The sequence below is a fragment of the Magnolia sinica genome, chromosome 4 (assembly GCF_029962835.1).
Source record: "Magnolia sinica isolate HGM2019 chromosome 4, MsV1, whole genome shotgun sequence".
Classification (NCBI taxonomy): domain Eukaryota; kingdom Viridiplantae; phylum Streptophyta; class Magnoliopsida; order Magnoliales; family Magnoliaceae; genus Magnolia; species Magnolia sinica.
Window position 1 is genome coordinate 33103612 of NC_080576.1, and position 6000 is coordinate 33109611.

The window sequence follows — 6000 nt, forward strand, 5'->3', positions numbered from 1 at the left end:
CCAGAGATCTGAGAAAATTAAGTCATTCATGCTAAAGAGGCCTGAAAATTGTCCAGAATGCAAGATCACAGGGTTCTCACCATCCGTTTGCCTGAGGATCATAAATTAACCATGCACGTCGAATTTCAGCCATTGGATCCTTGTGGAAGTTTCCCAACAAACAGATCAGCCCTTAAAATACTGATCTGGGACCTACCTGATATTTGGATATGCTTCAATTTTTGTCTCAACCCCTTAAATAAGGTGGTACAATGGATGAACGGAGTGGATTCTCATGAACATCACCTTGGACCCCATCCTCAGGGTATGCGTGTGCATAACACACGTACACAAGATGTGTACAGGTCGGCCAGCCCGGTCAAAGTCGGGCTAACCCAACCTCTCTCGCGTAGAGGATCCAGCGGACGAGCACTGGTCCATTGGTTAATCGCTGTGGGCCTCACCTATCATAAAAAAGCAATGATCTGAACCATTCATTCACTCCAGAGGGGGGGCATGACCCTCACCATGGTGGCCTTTTGGCCCCATTCACACGTACACACGTGGATCGTCAAAAAACGCAGGATAAATGACGATTTGATTTGATACAGTGGACTGCACCAAAAATCGACCAAAACCACTCTTTTCGACTCATTTTTCGCTAGGAATCTAATGGACGGGGTGGATTTCTTTGAAAACATCACTATGGGGCCCACCGAGCATCATATCACAGCTCCCTTGTGTTAGTTATGCACGTTTGGAAAACTAAAATTTCTAGGATGTGGTGGCCCATCACTGTTGATCGGATGGCCAATCCAGACCATCCAGATGAAGCTCAAGAAAAAATTGAACCCCTCCATGGAGAAAAAGCTGAGAAGATCCGATCATGGGGAGTTCTCCACATGCCAAACACAGGTCACGTATGAAAGCAAGAAGTCTTGCTGCGTAAAGAAGTTCCGTTCGACCCAACCTTCCACCGCCCTCTCTTCTTATAAAAAGAGAAAGAGAGAGAATGTGGAATCCATCATCTTTGGACGTGGGAGCCGTGGGAAGAAAGAGGGAGAGAGTAAGAGAGGGTGGATGACCTAGGAGTTTTCTTTGTTTCCCTTTTCCTTTTTCTTTGTTTCTTTAATATTTTTAAGAGATCTTTAGCCTCTTCATGTCTGTGATGAACTTAGCCTCTTAGCTAAGGCTAAGAGGTGAAGCTTGTAGCGTGATGGGAGACTCTTTGTTTATGCCTTTTGATTCCTGAACTGATTTTGATTCTAGTTTGATTATAAGGATTGATTTTAGTTTTTAATGGTTTGTTGTGACTTAAATTACAATAGATCTGCGATAGCTTTGAGCATATTCTTTTCATTATTATGATTATGAAGTTAGGAGGCCCTGTTGTTCACCATCGTCTCCTAGGCAGGGATGGATGATAGAATCCATCTCAACGTTCATAACTCTTTCAGATGGACGTGGATTAGTTAAATTCTGTTGTTTGCTTTGTCTCATGGGCATGTCCTTGTGATGGAATCAATTCTAATTCTCATACCTCTTATCTATTGATAACTAGATCAAAGGACGTTCATAGTTGTTTTTAATGAATTATCTTCCATCTGGATGAGGATAGGACTTTGATTCCAGTTGTGATTTGAATCAAGCATAGATCTCCCTAATCTCTATAAGTGGATCCTTAACACCCTAGTTTCCTGCCTTTGAATTTTATAAGTTTTAGATAAATAGTTCACAATTATTCTCTTAAAATTCCTTGATTTAGATTACATCTTTGCTTAGTTCTAGTTCGAGTTACTTTTAGATTGCATACAAGATTCAGTCCCTGTGGATTCAACCTCGGTCTTACCAAGTTATTACTACATCGCGACCTTATACTTGGGGTGTGAACAAGTGTTTGGCACTGTTGCCAGGGATTGACAGTTACGTTTTTCTGAGATTAGCTAGTTTTAGAATTAAGTAAAGATTAGGGTTTTTCTAGTTTTTAAATCTAGGTTTAGGTTTTTCTATTTGATTTTTAGAAACTAACCTAACTTTCTTGTTTTGTAGGATTCTGAGATAGACTTTCTAAATTGGTAATTTCTTTCTAATTTTCTAGTTTTTCTATTTTCTATTTTTAGGATTAGCTTTTGTTTTTCTAGAAACTTTCTATTTCTAGGATTTCTCTTATTTTTTTAGAAACTAACTTAGCTTTCTATTCCTAGGTTTATAAACTTTCCTTTTTTAGAAACTAACTTTCTATTTTTATTTTTAGAAACTTTCTAACTTTAGAATTTCTATTTTTAGAAACTAATTTCTTTTGTTTTATTTTATATATTTTTAACTTAGGAACTTCGAATTTGGTAACTCCTTTCCAACTCTTTTCTCTTTTCCTAGATTTCTATTTCCTTTCTTTTAGGTTGGGTTTAGAATCTGAATTAAGGGTTGTGAGTGTTTCATGCCCAAGTGGGTTTGTGACAACACTCGACGTCTCTTAACTGAAGGAGGATTGGTTGAGGGGTTGACTATCCATCACAGGACTAGACACCGCTTGAGATCCCTAGAGTTGATTGAAGTGATGGCTGCAAACCAACCTCTTCTACCCCAACCCAGGGTGGAAGATATCCAGGATGAGAATGAGGTGCATCAAGCATCCCCGCCTCATACTTTTCGAGATTATTTACAACCAGCGGGGGTAAGCACGCCCTCACACATGGTTTTTCCTGAGAATATGGGACACATGGATATCAAGCCAGGGGTAATCCAACTCCTTTCTAAATTTCATGGGCTTAAGTCAGAAAATCTATATTTACACCTAAAAGAGTTTGATGAGATCATAACCACTTTATAGTTTCCAAATGTATCTGAAGACACAGTCAGGCTGAAACTCTTTCCATTTTCTTTGAAAGAGAAAGCTAAGACGTGGTTGCATTCACCACATCCTAGATCTATTGGCATATGGAATGATATGCAAAGGGAGTTCATAAAGAAATTTTTTTCACATCATAAAACGAACACCCTTAGAAAATCAATCATGAACTTCGCCTAAAAGGAGGATGGAACATTCTTCTAATGTTGGGAAAGGTTCAAGGATCTTGTCAGTTCATGCCCACAACATGGTTTTGAAACGTGGCGCATTACACACTTTTTCTATGATGGACTGACATCTTCCATGCTCCAATTGGTTGACACAATGTGTAATGGGGAATTCATGAATAAAAATATCGATGATGTGTGGGATTACTTGGATAGATTTGCTGAAAACGCACTATCATGGAACACATACCCCAAATTTAGCACCATGTTTAGGCCGACTCAATCTAAGGAGAGGGGTGGAATGTATCTCTTGGAAGAGGACGATGATATCAATTCTAAAGTGACTAATCTCATAAGGAAATTCGAGGCCATGGAATTAAAGAAGGATAAGGTTAATAAAACTGTTTGCGGTATTTGTGATGGCAACATTCACACAACTGAAAATTGTCCAACAATACCTACCTTTCGAGGGTTGCTGAATGATGAATCCAATGCCGTGAACAGTTACTAAAGACCTTTCAATGGACCTACTCCAATACATGCAATCCTAGTTGGAGAAATCATCTAAACTTCAGTTAGAGGAATGGACAAACGGCTACCCCTTAAGGTTTCTTCGATCAAATTTTAAATTAAGTGAAACCTTAAGAGGATCTGGTTTAAAAACATATTCGAGACTAAGAACTACTCAACTAGGACATCAGAGCAGCTTTGGGATCACTTACGACATCTATTCAAAGAATAGAGTTGCAATTAACAATTGGGCGAAAGGGGATGCTTCCTGCTCAACCTCTCCCCAATCCTAAACCGCAATATGAGATAAGTGATCCAAGCTCTTCAAATCAAATGGAGCAAGCTAAGTCTATCACCCCTCGTAGGAGTGGGAAGATAATTGACAAATCTATTCCGGTAAGGGTTGAAAAGCCTAAGGACCCAGAAGAGGATAACGATGATAGACCTACCACTGCTCCACAAGAATTGGACCCGGAACCTCAAGGGAAGCCAGTTGCTCCATTTCCCCAATGGTTGGTTGCACCAAAATCTCTCTCTAACTCTCAGGATATTCTAGATGTATTGAAACAAGTGAAAGTCAACATTCCTCTACTTGATACCATGAAATAAATACCTTCATATGCTAAATTCCTGAAAGACTTGTGTACGACCAAAAGACAGCAAAATATTCAAAAGAAAATCTTCTTGACTGAGAAAGTGAGTGTCATCCTAAAGCAAGATGTGTTGTAGAAATTTAAAGATCTCGGTAGCCTAACTATATCATGTGTAATCGGGAACTATCAAATTGAACACGCACTTCTTGACTTAGGAGTGAGCGTCAATCTGATTCCCTACTCAGTGTATAAGCAGTTAGAATTAGGTGAATTAAAATCCACCTTAACCACATTACAACTTGTTGATCGCTCTGTTCATGTACTGAGAGGGATAATTGAGGATGTGTTGGTCCAGGTTGACAGATTCTATTACCCTGTAGATTTTATCGTCTTGGATATCGAACCCATCAGTAACATGAGCACTCAAATTCCCGTCATTCTTGGTCGCCCATTCCTTGCCACTTCAAACATAATTATCAATTGCAGGAATGGTGTCATGAGTATGTCTTTCAGGAATATGACATTTGAGTTAGATGATGACAATTTTCACGACATTAACATGATTGACTCTTTCATGGAAGATAAGACACCTTTGACCTTATCCTCTGACCCTCTAGAGACGTGCCTGACCCACTCTCATGATTTTGATGATGACATGATTAGGGAGATGGTTGTCATGCTTGATACTGCGCTGGTGCTTAAAGTTAACTGATGGAGGCCACAATTTGAAGAATTGCCCCAAACCGAAGAAGTGCCTCTGCCGTCTAACCTCAAGGCACCAAAGCTTAACCTAAAACCTTTGCCCTCTGATTTGAAATATGTCTATTTAGGTCAAGTTGAAACATAACCGGTGGTGATCTCTGCCCACCTGGAGAAAGAATAGGAGAGTATGCTCATATCCACTCTCATTGAGTATAAGGGAGCCCTTGGATGGACGATTGCAGACCTCAAGAGAATTGACCCTTCAATTTGTACTCACCGCATTTATCTTGAGGATAATACACAGACTTCTCGACAACCACAACATAGACTAAATTCAAACATGAAGGAAGTGGTAAAAGCTGAGGTTCTTAAACTATTAGATGTGGGTATCATATACCCTATATCCGATAGTCAATGGGTGAGTCCAACTCAGGTAGTTCCTAAGAAGTTTGGAATCACCATCGTAGCCAATGCCAATAATGAACTCGTGCCAACTAGAGTTACTACTGGTTGGAGAATGTACATTGAGTACAGGAAGTTGAATATCCTCATAAGGAAGGACCACTTTCCTTTGCTCTTCATTGATCAGATCTTGAAAAGGTTAGCTAGTCACTCCTCTTACTGTTTCCTTGACAGGTATTTAGGCTACAATCAGATAGAGATAGCCCCTGAAGATTAGGAAAAGACTATGTTTACATGTCCCTAGGCACCTTTACTTACTGAAGGATGTCATTCGGACTATGTAATGCTCCTGTCACTTTTCAACGATGTATGATGAGTATCTTTTCTGATATGGTGGGGCAATATTTAGAAATCTTATGGATGATTTCTTTATCTTCAGTCCATCTTTCAGTGAGTCCTTAGAGAGTCTTAAATGTGTGCTGAAAAGATGTGAAGAAAAGAACTTGGTTCTTAATTAGGAGAAGCACCATTTCATGGTTTATAAGGGAATTATCCTTGGACATATCATCTCGTCCAAAGGAATCAAGGTAGATAAGGCTAAAAATCGATCTTATCTCTAACTTACCTCCACCCAAGAACATACGAGACGTGTGATCCTTCTTAGGACACATTGGGTTTTATAGATGCTTAATAAAGGACTTTAGTCTCATCTCTCATCCTTTTTGTAATCTACTTCAAAAGGATGCACCATACGAGTGGACTGAGTCATGCCAGGAAGCTTTCACTAAGCTTAAAGGTA

At 39.5% G+C, this 6000-nt stretch overlaps 1 non-coding gene across 1 annotated transcript; it reads right to left on the bottom strand.

Annotated features, from left to right (window-relative positions):
* Positions 1-2974: 2974 nt before the first annotated feature.
* Positions 2975-3081, bottom strand: LOC131244925 (small nucleolar RNA R71). Its single transcript, XR_009170693.1, has one exon. It is a non-coding gene; the product is annotated as a small nucleolar RNA R71 (small nucleolar RNA).
* Between the last annotated feature and the right edge of the window lie 2919 nt (positions 3082-6000).